This window comes from Pinus tabuliformis, chromosome 6 (assembly GCF_031772625.1).
Source record: "Pinus tabuliformis cultivar Carrire ecotype Pingquan chromosome 6, CPIR1, whole genome shotgun sequence".
In the NCBI taxonomy this organism is placed as follows: Eukaryota; Viridiplantae; Streptophyta; class Pinopsida; order Pinales; family Pinaceae; genus Pinus; species Pinus tabuliformis.
Genome location: NC_142292.1, coordinates 567,321,684 through 567,336,115, shown reverse-complemented (window position 1 = coordinate 567,336,115; position 14,432 = coordinate 567,321,684). Strand labels below are relative to the sequence as shown.

The window sequence follows — 14,432 nt, the reverse complement described above, 5'->3', positions numbered from 1 at the left end:
AGTGACACAAACGGTCACTTTCCATCCTGTCCACATGGCAATGCAGTCCCCTGTGCACAAACGCGACCTGTGCATCATACTGATCTTACGCGTAACTTCTGTGTCGCGCAGCTCCTATACAGGCTCGTTTATAGACCCGCACTCTCTTTCAATTGCTTGGAGGCTTGAGACTGTGCTTCCTAAGGATAGTCAGGTGGTCACACTACTGGTGCGAGGCTTCAAGTCACCTTTCAATCTGGTCTGCGGGCCTCCCTTAGTTACCTTCACGTCCGTCAACACCTCGCATTCTTCCTTATGCAGTGCACTTCCTTGGTGACTTTTTTTGATAAGGTGCGGTTGCAACCATGGTAGTATAGCCAAAAAATCTCGGCGACAATGTTCTAGTGCAGTGGTAGGGTTACCCATACGTGGCCCCATCCTTCTGTCAATGCACAATGTTTGCGAGATTTTGGTTTCCAACTTTCTGATATCCTTGTCCATTAATATGCCTTCCTGCTTCAGTCGTACCCGATCTTCTTCAAGTTCACGAAGCTCAAGGTTCCCTCGCTGAGTGGCTTCTTGAATCTGCATATGTTCATCCTTGCGCGGCTGCATCATCTCTTCGCTCTGGTCCCTACGTGCTGTCACCGTTATAGGAGTGATTGCATGAGGATTCTTTCCCAAAGCTATGGCCTTGACTCTGTGCATCGTCTTCGGATCCATTTCCACGCTCAGGTTCCTGCACATGGCCCCATAGGCCCATCGGACCACTGGCACATGCAAGTCCCAATCAGTGCGTCCCATCTAGTAGACTCTATTCATGATTCTGTCTAGTTTCGTGAAGGCTCCGACATGGAATTTTTGTCGCTTTTCTGACTGCTGCATTGGGTTCTAATTTCCGATCCTTAGTCCGGGAGGTGATTGCACAGCATACGTTTGCACCCATCGACACAAGTGGGCACGCAAACTGCATCGTCCTAGCTGCCCAGCTCGCGTTCATCGCTGGGGACTTCCAAATCGTAAGCTCATCTTTCTTCTACATTCGCGTCAATTTCTAATATTCCTCTGGTGTGTATTCCACCATTATGCGGGTGTCGCGCACAATGCCCATTCTAGCGAACCGTATCGTTGTTGTTTCGGTACTTTTGCTTTCAAATCTGTCTAAGAATTCATCTACTCCTGTTACCCCATCATAAGTTGGCAGTTCCCTTGCTTCAGTCGTCACGCACTGCAGTGATCTAATCATCATGTTGCAATTCAGTGTTGTTACTTCATGCAACCGGTTCTACCAGTGTTCTATTTCTTCATCTGAATCCAAAGTACAGGAACTGTCATGCTCCCATGAGATTCTCCCATATGCAATCGGGTTCACCTGATCCTAGTCTTGCGTCGTTATCTAGTAAATGCAATCCAGCTCATTGTCGCTCACAAGTTCAGTGTAGCGCGCTCCTTCGGCTGGATCTAGCGGAACTACTATGCATAAAGACTTTTTTTCAAATATCATCTTCCGCTTCTTCAGGTTGATGACTCCATTCATATCAGTGGCCTAGTCTATTCCTAGAAATGTGGGGTAAGGGTTGTTGTCATCAACAATCTCTATCACCTCAAAGTCCATCTGCGTGCTCGCGCCTTCGATATCAACTGTTACCCCTTGCAACCTCCCCATGGGCAAGATCTTTTGTTGGTTCGCCATCCGTAATTGAATAGGGGACCACTGTAATGCGGGCTTGCCCATGCGTTCCCATGTCTGCTTTGGTAACACATTCACGTCCGAACCTAGGTCTAGGATTACCTGATCCATTTCATATTCACCAATCTATGCCGTTAATCTCATCTCCCTCCTGGTGCACAATGTATGCTTTCCTAGTTTCCAGACTACGCGTGGTTCCCCTGACCCTGTGCACCTACTTATCAGTTCTTGTAGTCCTTTAACCGCCTTATTATCACGCAACAATTTCATGCATGTCTCTAAAAAGGTAGTTAGCATAGAAGGATCCATCCCTGTCTCTGGTTGATCCTTACTACCTGAAGTAGAGGCCTCCGTGAAGCTCTTCTTAGCTTCCATAAATGTCTCCTTTGCGCGTTCCAAGTCAAACTCAGGTTCTTTTGTAGGAGCCTTGTGAACCCATGTATCTTCCTTGGGTTGCTTCCCCTTATCTTCCCCTGTGGTCACGCCACTTCTGAGCATCATGTTCACATTGGGGTCTTCTTCACGTAGTTCAAACCTCATCATTTGGATATTCTAAGTCGGAGTAGGCTGTAGTACCCCTTTCTCATGCATCTGGGCGATCAACGTAGGACAATCTATCATTTCGTGATCAAACTGAGAATAGTACGAGCAAGATATTCTCATTGGGTTGGTACAGTCACGAGTGTAGTGCCCTGGTCCTCCGCAATTATAGCAGATTAGTTGTCCGCAACCTCTTCCTGGCCCCCTTCCTCCTCGCCTTTGAAATCCAGCACACGCCATCCCCGCGGCTGGGTCAAGGCCTCGCATTTCCATCTGCATTCTATATGCTGGGGTCTGGTCCATCATTAACTTGTAGCTGTGACAAGTACGCTCATCGTGGCCCACTGATCTATAGAAATTACAAAACAGCTGCTCGAGAGTCTGTGTATACTTCTACAAAAAATGACAATTGTTCGTCGTGTGCTTTCCTCCCACCTGACAGATCGCACACCAGAGCGTAGGTGCCGCACTTGGCCCTATCTATGCCTCTGGTCTCAACAGCATTGGTCCCCCTCCTGCCAAGTAGTTCGCGAATACTGGACAGTGGTCTTTGTCATGGCCCTAGCCTCTGCATTTTATTCACCACACTTCTTCGCGCGCCTCTGGCTGGGGTGCCTTATCCTGCTTCAAGCTCTGCATTTCCAGGCAGAGATTCTGAAGCTGCATGTGGATCTATTGAACTCCCAATCTCGCATCCTATATCGGTGTTTCGTGCAACCTCATTGCCATTTCCAACGCTTTTGTCTGGGTTGAAAGCTTCTATTGTGACAACGTCGTCCTCAAGTGTGGTGTCAAAGACCCCACAAACCACGTGCGGTGCTGCGCATCCGTTAGCATCATATTAGCTTCGCAGATCATACTCTTCAGTCTCTGATCCAGATCCCAAGGGGTCTCACCTGGAAGCATCACGATCTCTTTAAATCCAATGATTGATTGTGTCTTTGATTTCAGTTGACTAAATTCTTTGTTCAACACCTTATGGATCTCCACTATTCCTATATTTGGGTGATCACTCGAGTGTTTGATATACCATGTCAGCAAATGATCCTCTAATGTGCTCACCAATGTGGCCTTCTTAATGTTGTCATCCGTGACCCCTTGTGCTTCCCACACTACTCTTACCACGAACCAGAACTAGTCAAGATCCTCATTCCCTACTCCTCTGAATATGGGTAGCTTGATCGCACTCGCCATGCTGAACCGCGGGGTTGGTGGAGGTGGGGTGGGTGAAGATGGAGGTGAAGTAGGTGAAGCGAGTGAGGGCATAACTAGAGGTGATAACTGCGGAATGCGCTGCCTTATCAAACTGACCGCACTTCTCGGAGAAACCCGAGCGCGCTCTTCCTCACTCTCTCGCGAAGGTGAAATTAAGGGACTGTTTCCTAATCCTTCGATACCTTTGTAGATCTTTCTGCTCCGTGTCATTCCAATCATTAATGTATTCGCATAACCTGCTTTTCACATAACAACATCTTAATCTAGGTATTCAGGGATTTAATGTACCTACCTCACGGTCCCTTGAGAAAACGTCGTTCTGCTTCGCTATAGCTCACAGTTGTGTCTATCATGAACTCAGTGATAAATCCCCCTATTATTCGGTCAAGCCAATGGTCCACGGCCCACGCAATCTTATCTTCTGATGCCTCTAGTCTACGCACTAACTCCGGAGTCCACACTATCGGTTGATCGAGCTTATACCTTCCCTAGTTGTTGGCTAACCTCACAATCCAATCATACAGCTCTGAAGAGAAGGACACGAAGGAGATCTCGTGGATTTCCGTATATATGTAGTGATCCAACCACCTCTTCTTGTATATCTGTAGAGTTTTTTTTTCCTGTGCCATGAACTCATGAAGTTTCTGATCCAACCACTCTTCAATTTCCTTCTTCGTAGGGTTCCAGTGTTCCGACATCAGACATCCCTTAGGCAGATCCCGGTCCCAGCAACAGAACCATTTGTTGGCTTGTTGGGGCCTGACCCAGGTTCAGAAGTGATTTAGCCAAACAAATCCCGAAACTACCAGCCCTTTCGACAACAATCTATGGTGTGCGGACTGAGGTCTCACCAGAGGTAGTATGGGAGGGTGCTGGAACTAGATTTCCGCACCCTAGGGATGTCTTAATGAAGTCTGGGAAGTTCACGAACTGATCCTACGCGCTGCACTGCTCCGCGTAGTTGTCTGACCTTCACGTAGCTCTATGGAGGGGCGCTGACTAGATCCCTTGTTCTTACTGTGTTATTAATATAGATCTGACTTAATTTTATGGGCCCGGTATTCTCATTAATAATTCAACACAGGGGTCCACGCACACAGCTGTGGACTCTACCAGCCCTCTACACACATAGCTACAGAGCCTCTTCCTATTCCTACAACCCAAGACTCGGACTTATAGACTCAAAGCGAATATCGCTTTCAGAAGCCCATATCACTTCAGATAAAGACTAACCAAAAAATTGGCTCCTACACTTAGAGCCTCACTCTATTTATACATTCCCATGGTCCGCAGACCATGGGTAGGCCGACACATTCTATATTAAATTACGATATTTTAGGGTGGACAACCCTAGACTCTCATGCTCCGTGCTCGCATTTCGCGGGGTCTTACATTACTTTTGACCAAAATTCGGGCTACAAGCCCCAAAAACCTGCTATGGGGGGATTCGCTGCCCAACGCATACATATACCTTTGACGAACCACTAGTCCCAATAGTGGAACATGAAGTCTACACCTGCTCCTACACAGAAAGATTCTCCCTCTATGCTATGGAGAAGCCAAGGCTCTCAACAAAACTCCCAAGCTCTTGATCCTAGGCTAAAAGCCTAGCCAAAAGATTGGCTCCCAAAATCCCTTTACATGAGTTATGAGGACATATTTATTAAAAAAAGGGTGATTATTCATCTTCATTTTGTGACTCTTGAACTTCCCTCATGATTCTTCAACTTCATTACAAAATGACTTTTCACATTCCATAATTGACACTTGGAATTTCACTTACAAATTAATTACAAAAAAATATTACAATATATTCATACCCATATAGGACAAAATTGGGTAGAGCCAATTAGACATCCTAATAAGATAAAACAAGTTAAGCTTGAGTTTGGGGAAACTCCAGTTCAAAAACTTCGACTTGTAGGTTCTCGGTCACATGACGGTGCCAATATTTATACTACGCGATGACTTCCACAAACTGTGTGATGGGATCAAGATAGAAGCAGACTTTAGCCTCCATGGCATCTGGGTACACTAATTTTGGATTGGTCTGAGTTTCTTGCTTTAGCAGGAGCAACATGGTATTCATCTGGGCAGGGTCACTAATGTACTTCTGCATATTCTGCTTGTTCACTTCAAGATGTTTTTTGGTAGCGATCTTTCTGAGCTTATCCAAGTATTCTTCGACCTCCTGCCTGACCTGATTCCTGTGTTTGGCTTCAGTGAGTAAGCCAACTGATGGGATCCTATGCAATTTCACCATGAAATCCACGTTGTTATACAATCATGCATATGAGTCCTAAATATTGGCGATGAGTGAGGCAAGTTGTTTGTTACTTTGAATGATCATCCGCACTTGTGCTTTCTCCAACTCTACATGTTTCCTTGTTTTCTTTGCCAATTTAGATGGTGCGCTAGGGTCCAACCCTAACCCATTTATTTATGTAATAGGGTCAAGTTATAGTTATAGTTAGTTAAAGAGTCAATAAATCCCATATTAATAATTGTAAGTGGTTGACCCGCATTTAAGAAAGGGACCACAGTTAGTTGCAAATGGGCCATGGTATTAGATAGATGGTATTGAGAGAACCATGGTACTGACCCATGGTATTGCATGTATGAATCCTATATAAAGGATAGAGACTCCCCATTGAGGAGTGTCGTGTCTTATTTTGTAATCGAGCTCTGCTCTGCTGGAGGTTGCCCCCTTGAAGAGGCAAGTGAACATTGCTTTCATCTCTGAATAATAAAATACTTGTTGTTTTTCTCATTTTGTTCTGTGTTCTGGGTTGTATTTCTTCGTATATTTGGTATTCTGGCATCTTCTTGTAGGTCAAGAGCATAACAAGCTATATCAGAGAGATTTCTGGGACCGGTGGTATCTCCATTTTCGGCAAACAAAAAAAAATTAGGCTAGAGACGTGTTCCGGCATCTTTAAACCATGGGATCTGTCATTGAGCACATAAACCTGTGGATTTGGGGAGGCATGCACGTAGGAAATACAAGAGGTGGTCACGCTTGTTGGACTCCCTTGTAACCCCCATGGGTACCCCTTCAAGTAGTAGCACATTAGAGAGAACCGCACACAGACTGTCTTCCACATACCATATGGGTATATCAGAAGCACCCTAGGCTCACTTGAAACCTTGCCTTAGATAAACCGTTAGCCATCTTGTTGCTAGAGTACACCGAGAACAGCACTCGGGGAGATTACTCGTGCATAAGATACGGTAGTCGGGTAGTACAACTAAGGCTATGGTTGATCCTCCTTAGTTAGTGCCCTAAAATATTGGGCCGAGTACTATTGTTGGACCCTTATGTATATTGCGATCTATAACACCTGACACTCCTTGAGACCATAGTTCCCTCGCCTCTCTGAAGATCGCCCATTGTCTTCTTTGCTAGATCAGATCTAGCAATTGGGTTTCTATCGCTGCCGCAACAATCAGATCCACCAGTTGAGGTTCTACTGCCACAGTACCATTCAGATCTAGCAGTTGGGGTTTTGTCGCCACCACAGTCCAACTCACATTCAGCAGTTGGGGGTTTCGCAAGAAGATCTGACCATTTGTGTAGTGAGGCTTGTGGCTCCTATACCTTGGGGCGATTCTCGCAGGACATTGGGCAGGATTAAGTTTTCTAGAAATTGGCCACTACAGTATTGATAAGTGAGGAGTAAAACTCCATTCGGAGTAAAAAAAAAAGTCTGAGGCCTTCCCAGAACACTTATACGAGACTTAACCCATAAGAATTAGGACGACGAACTGATCATCGTGGTACCATTCACTTATCAGCTCCAATTTTCGGGCAATCTCAAATTTTTTCAAAGTGACAAAAAGTGACCAGGATCTGTGTATGGTAGAAACCAAAGCTCAAGCCATGGCCAATGAGAAGATCGAGAGCCTTGAAAAACAGTTGGCTTCTTTCAAGAACCTAGCGGACTAGATGCAACAATTCATGGACACATTCAAAAGGGGCACTTTGGGGTTACATTCGAAGGCACATGGTATTAAAGAATACCTTGAATGAGAATCTAGCCATCATATTCACTTCCATGGAAATCACCAACATTCCCACCCTCGACCACCCAAGCTGATCTAGGTGGATCTTTAGATACAGTGGCATGGAAAAATCTCAAAATTCAAAGTGGCAGAAAGGCAAATATATTAACATCAAATCGAAGTGCTCATCACCCTAATTCCAATGGTGTGAACATCACTCCAATCTGAGTCTGGATGATGAAGTTATGGTAAAAAGAAGATTGCCTTGTTCCTTTGGAAAATGAGGCTTTTTCCCTAAAAAATGGGTTTTTATCCTTAAGAGGGAAAATCAAATCGGAAGAAGTGCAAAGGGCAGACTTAACACAAGGCCTTTAAAACCCCAATCAACAATCGTCGATATATCGGGTCGGAGGAAGGCAGGCTATCGGCGACATCGGGGACTTAAGACATGCGATGGAGCGATCGGCATCAGCGGATCGGGTCGGCAAAACACAAGGTAAAAGACCCAGACCCATGGGCCGTAGCAATGCAATATGCCGATGGCGATACGCCAATATCGATGATCAGCGATCGATGATATTGGTGATCAGCGGATTGGCATATCGGCGATCGGCACAGTCAAAGGAAAGACCCCAGGGCCATTGTGATTTGCAATCAACGCGGACCCGATAGGCAAATAGGGCCGATTTAATGGAATTTGAAGTCTGGCTTAAAGGCTTTCGGTCAGATTTTTCAATGTATTCTTTGTATTATGGTTTGAGTAGAAAAGAGGTATTTCGGGGTTTTGTTGCACCCGCCAATCCTTCTATTCAAACGGTTGATATTATTAGGCAAACAGACCCCCGATTTAAGGGTCCTTGTAACAAGAAATTATTATAAAACACGATGCATGTAGAGAAGTGCAAGGGGAGAGGATTTTTGGAACATAGTTCGAGGCAACAGCTTGCAGGAGGGGTGATTGATCATTTTGTCTGAATTGGGCAGATTTTGTATGGTTTCTACCCTTCTCGACTCCATGAACACAATGGTGCTATCCATTTCTTCATTTGAGTTCTCCTCTTCTCAGCCATTTTTTCAAAATGGAGGTATAATACTCCTTCTATGTAAATGATTATTGTATTCTCTTCCTTTCATGCCATTTAATGAATGAAGGCCTCCCCATTAATCGAGCAGGGGCCGGAGACATAGTCCAAGTTGGACAAACTTCGTTATCAAGTCTTGCTGTCTTATTTTCATGCCTTTATGTGTTTCTTCTTCTTTCTTGTGTGCACATTAAATTTCTATGTTAAGCTGCAATTTCTACATGTGATTCTTTTCATACATCCATAAGCAAAAGATCCCTAGATCAAATGGTATCAGAGCAGGTCTTTTTAGATGTAAATTGCATGTTTGTATGCTAACAAGAAACAGACTCTGAAGAGGTGAAGGGGAATTAGATCCTTTTGATCCCAAAGCGGGGTGTGCACATCGAAGGAGAAACATGGCGAAAAATGAAGCTCATCTTGAAGAGGAGCGCAATTTCTGCAAGACCTTCTATTCAATGGCAGAGAATGTCAGTCAATTGGTTTTAAGGCTAGAGAGAGGAGAAGGGAGAAAACCAGAAGAACAAGGTTCAACGCATGGAAATGGTGGAGAAGAACCCCCTCCTCCTTCCACGAGTGAAAGTTCTTCTTCCTGTCACCACCATAATCGAAGAAATTCAAGGGATGCATCTAAGAAACCTTTCTTTAAATTAGATGTTAAATTTTATCTTCCCATGTTTAATGGTGAAAGTAACACAGAGAAGCTTAATAATTGGATTAGGCACATTGAGTTCTACTGCAGGATTTAGCAAATCGTGGAGGATGAGGAAGAGATTCAGCTGGGCTCTCTACGGGTGAGCAGCACCGCTCTCGTTTGGTGGGAGAGCAAATTGCAGAGCAATAAGAATGTGGGTAACCTCTTTTCCTAAGGCCTAATTTTATTTTTTTATTAAAGGAACAATTTTATCCCTTGGGGTACAAGCAAAAAGAATTAATGAATTGGTAGTATTTAAGGCAAGGCAAAGGTCAGGATGTTCAGAGTTTTACAGAGGAGTTTAGAAAGCAAGCACTAAATTTGGGTATTGCACTTGATACACCTGAAATAGTAACTAAGTACATTGGCTCATTACATAGTTACATTAGGCATTCATTATGGTTATTTGAACCAACCACTATTGACTCAACCAGCGTAAAGGCAATTCCTATTGAGAACAGGGGAAAAACCGAAAGAGATGATCATTCTAGAAAACCACCGTTCGAACCTCCCAATGGCAAATCCAAAGCGAAATGGAAAGGAAAGGAGAAGAAGATGGTAGAAACCAAATAAGGAGAAAGTCTGTATTGCAATCACTGCAAAAAGGAAGGTCACGATGACGATCACTGTTGGAAACAGGACCCAGAAAAGAGACCAAATAAGTATGGAGGAAAAGGCAAGCAGAAGACAGTGGCGACTGCACAGCAAGACCTTGGATCCGATTCGGGAGATGAAGCATTGATCACAGCAGCAGGAACAAAAGGTACTCTTACACTTCATGTTAATTCTGAATCGCATCAAGGAACTAGTTCTGTAAATGAGTCCCTTCCTAATGATCAAAAGAGAATTGAACTGTTTCATATTAGAGTTGTTATAAATCATACTAAAGTAGAAACTCTGTTTGATACTGGATCCCAAGCAAACTTAATCACAGAATCCTTGGTAAAGAAACTTGGTTTAGAAACAAAACCACATCCGAAACCTTACCCACTTGGATGGATACATGATAAAGAAAAACTGAATGTAACCAAGCAGTGTAAAGTAAAATTTATGATCGCTTCTAAGCTAGTGGATGAAGTAGAACTGGATGTGATCCCATTGGATATTTGTGGCATGGTGTTAGGGAGTCCGTATTTATATGATAGAAAGGCAGTCTTTTTCAATCATGAAAACAAATACCAAATCATAAAAGATGGGGTAGAATATATAGTAAGGGCTCATCAAACTAAAATCAATGCCAGCCTTGTAAGCACTGGAAAAATGAAAAGGTTGGTGAATTCCAGTAAGGGTTGCATGTTGATGGTTGTAAGGGCAAAAAATGCAGAATTAGCTGATGATTTCCATGGTTGTGATCAGGAACATAAATAGGAATTATGTGAATTAATTTCTAATTATGATGAGATGTTTTAGGAACCGAAGGGATTACCTCCGAAGAGGGAAATCCAACATGAAATCCATTTGCAGCATGACGCTTCTTTACCAAATATTGGCATGTACAAGATGTCGACCATTGAGATGGAGGAAATCAAGAAACAGGTGCAGGAATTGCTGGACCAAGGGGTCATCAGGCCGAGCACTTCTCTGTGTGGCTCACCAATTGTCTTAGTCCCAAAGGAAGACGACACATGGAGGATGTGTGTGGATTAACGCGCACCAAAAAGGATCGCGGTGAAAAATCATTACCCTCTTCCACGCATAGATGATTTATTAGATCAGTTAAAGAATGTTGTTTATTTCACAAAATTGGATTTGCGTAGTGGTTATCACCAGGTCTGAATTGCAGAGTAGGACGTGTGGAAAACCGCCTTCAAGACCAAACAGGGGTTGTTCAAATGGATGGTGATGCCATTCGGACTTTGCAACGCTCAACCACTTTTATGAGGGTCATGAATGATCTCTTTCAGCCTTTCATTGATGAATTTTTTCTTGTATATTTAGATGATATACTTGTCTTTAGTAAAAGTTGGAATGAACATGTGTGTCATGTGAAGAAAGTGCTTGATGTATTGAAAAAAGAAAAACTCTATGTAAAGTTGTCAAAGTGTGAGTTCAGGAAAACCTCTTTGGGTTACCTAGGTCATATTGTTGGTCATGGTCAGTTAAAAATTGATCCCTCTAAAGTTGAAGCAATTGTAAATTGGCCTAAGCCTACTAGTGTAACCGAGGTCCGTAGCTTTTTAGGTGCAGTCCAGTATTGGAGGAGATTTATTGCCAATTTCTCTATTATTGCAGCACCTTTGCACACATTGACAAGTGTGAAACAGGTCTTCCAATGGGGAGGAAGACAACAGAAGTCCTTTGAAACATTGAAGGAAAAGATCAGCACCACGCCAGTCTTAGCCTTAGCCTATCTCCAACAGCCATTCGAGATCGAAACCGATGCCAGCGATTATGCTATGGGAGTTGTACTGATGCAGCAAAAGAAGCTGATTTGTTACCATTCTGAGAAGTTTTCTCAGGCTGTGATAAACTATCCCACTTATGACAAGGAGCTTTATGCCTTGGTGCAGAGTGTGAAAAAGTGGAAACACTACCTGATCAGCAAGGAGACCATCATCCATACAAATCATCAGCCCTTGTAGTACCTTCAGTCACAAACCAAGTTGCAGCAATATCGTCATTTCAGGTGAATGGGTTTTCTTCAACAGTTTCATCTGGTAATAAAGTATAAGAAGGGCACTAGCAATAAAGTGGCCGATATGCTATCTCGCCCTCTTATTTCTACTTCTGTTATTTTGCATAATGCTTCGTTGTCTTTTGAGAGTTATGTTGAACAATATGCTAACGATGATGACTTTAAAGAGATTTATGAAAAACTAACCCATGGTTCACAGGTGGACAACTATCACTTATAGAGGAAACTGTTGTATCACCTTTGCAAATTGTGTATTCCCATAGGGGAAAGAGTACATGCAATTCGAGAGGCCCACACCTCTCTTGTGTCTGGACACCTTGGTGTCGAAAAGACTTTATGTCATGTACAAAGATTTTGTTTTTGGCCTCATATGAAGAACATTGTGACTTGTTATGTAAAGGGTTGTGTGATGTGTTCTCTTTCAAAGCCCTCTAATAGAAAACTTGGGCTCTTCACACCACTCCCTATTCTGAGTCGTCCATGGGAAAGTGTGTCGATGGACTTTGTAGGAGGTTTGCCTTTGTCTAGAAAGAGTTACGACTATTTGTATGTTGTTGTTGACCGTTTTAGCAAGATGTGTATTCTAATGCCTTGTAAAAAGTAGATTACTACAGAGCAGACTACTTATCTTCTCTTTTAGCATGTTTGGGTCCATTTTGGGTTGCCCACATTGATTGTTTTAGATTACGACCCTCGCTTTCTTAGAGAGTTTTAGACCAGCTTGTGGAAGATGACGGACACCAAGTTGAAAAGAAGCACAACATTTCATCCACAGATTGATGGACAGACAAAGGTTGTCAACCGCACCATGGTACACTTGTTACGAAGCTATTGTGGAAAACATCCCAAGTTGTGGGATGAACATCTCCCATATGTGCAGCATTCCTACAACCAAGCAGTGCACTCATCTACGCAGCATTCACCATTTGAGACATGTTTTGGTTACCTGCCAAAGGACCCTTTTGATATGGTCTTTGGAAGGGAAGATGACTCCAGTGGACATAATGATAGGGACAAAGCTCAGCAGTTCATTCAACAAATCCAGTTGATTCACCAAGCAGTACAAGAGTTGTTGGAGAAAACTCAAGCCCGTTACAAGGCTCAACATGACAAACACTAAGTTGACCATCAATTCCAAGTGGGCAACAAAGTTTGGTTCCACATCAGCAAGGATAGGATGAAGGGAGAAGGGAAGAACTTGTGACCAATCCAATATGGTCCATTCACCATTTTGGAGAAGATTGGAAACAATGCCTTTCGTCTTGACTTGCCGATATATATGCAGATGTACACAGTAGTGAATGTGGAGAACTTAAAGCTATATGAACCACCATTGATCATGGACACCGATAAGGTGGGCACAGTTCCTATAGTTGATGATTTTGCACCAGAATATCTCAATGAGTTACCTGAAGACATCATCCTTGACAGAAGAACTAGGACTTCACGGTGAGGAGATGTGGAATACCTTTGAGTTGGTTTCAAGGGGATGCGCCTCAGCAAGGAAAAATGGCTGGAGAAGGAAAGGGTGAGGGAACAATTCCCTCTCTCGCTAATTGACTAATAAAGCTTTTGGTGGTCCAAAAGCTCCTCAATGGGGAAGATTGATCCAGGTGGATCTTTAGATACAGTGGCATGTAAAAAGCTCAAAACTCAAAGTGGTAGAAAGGAAAATATCTTGACATTAGATTGAAGTCCTTGTCACCGTGATTCCAATGGTGTGAACAGAACTCCAATCCAAGTCCGAGTGATGAAGTTATCGCATAAAGAATATTGTCTTGTTCCTTTGGAAAATGAGGCTTTTTCCCTAAAAGATGGGTTTTTAGCCTTAAAAGGGAAAATCGCATCGGAAGAAGTGCAAAGGGCGGAGTTAACGAAAGGCCTTTAAAACCCCAATCAGTGACCATCGATATATCGGGTTAGAGGAAGGCAGGCTATCAGCAATATCGGGGACTTAAGACATGTGATGGAGCAATCGGCATCGATGGATCGGGTCGGTGAAACACAAGGTAAAAGACCCGGACCCCTAGGTCGTAGCGATGCGATAGGGCCAATGGTGATATGCCGATATCGGCGATATCAGCGATCAGCGATCGACGGATTGGCGTATCAGCAATCAGCACAGTCAAAGGAAAGACCCCAGGGCCATTGTGATTTGTGATCAGCGTGGACCCAACAGGAAAATAGGGCCGATTTAATGGAATTTTAAGTCTAGCTTAAAGGCTTACAGTCAGATTTTTTAGTGTATTCTGTGTATTATGGTTTGAGCAGAAAAGAGCTATTTCGGGGTTTTGTTGAGCCCGCCGATCCTTCTATTCAAACGAATGATATTATTAAGCAAACAGACCCCAAATGTAAGGGTCCTTGTAACAAGAAATCATTATAAAACCAGATCCACGTAGATAAGTGCAGGGGGAGATGATTTTTGGCACACAGTTCGAGGCAGCAGCTTGCAAGAGGGGCGATTGATCATTTTTTCTGAATTGGGAAAATTTTATATGGTTTCTGCCCTTCTCGACGCCACGAACGCAGTGGTGCTATCCATTTCTTCATCTGAGTTCTCCTCTTCTCAGCCATTTTTTCATAATGGAGGTA

The 14,432-nt window shown here is 43.4% G+C and overlaps 1 pseudogene; it reads left to right on the top strand.

Moving 5' to 3' along the window:
- The first annotated feature begins 667 nt into the window (after positions 1-667).
- The window catches only part of LOC149259782 (heat shock 70 kDa protein, mitochondrial-like), a 122,619-nt pseudogene continuing 108,854 nt past the window's right edge, over positions 668-14,432 (top strand).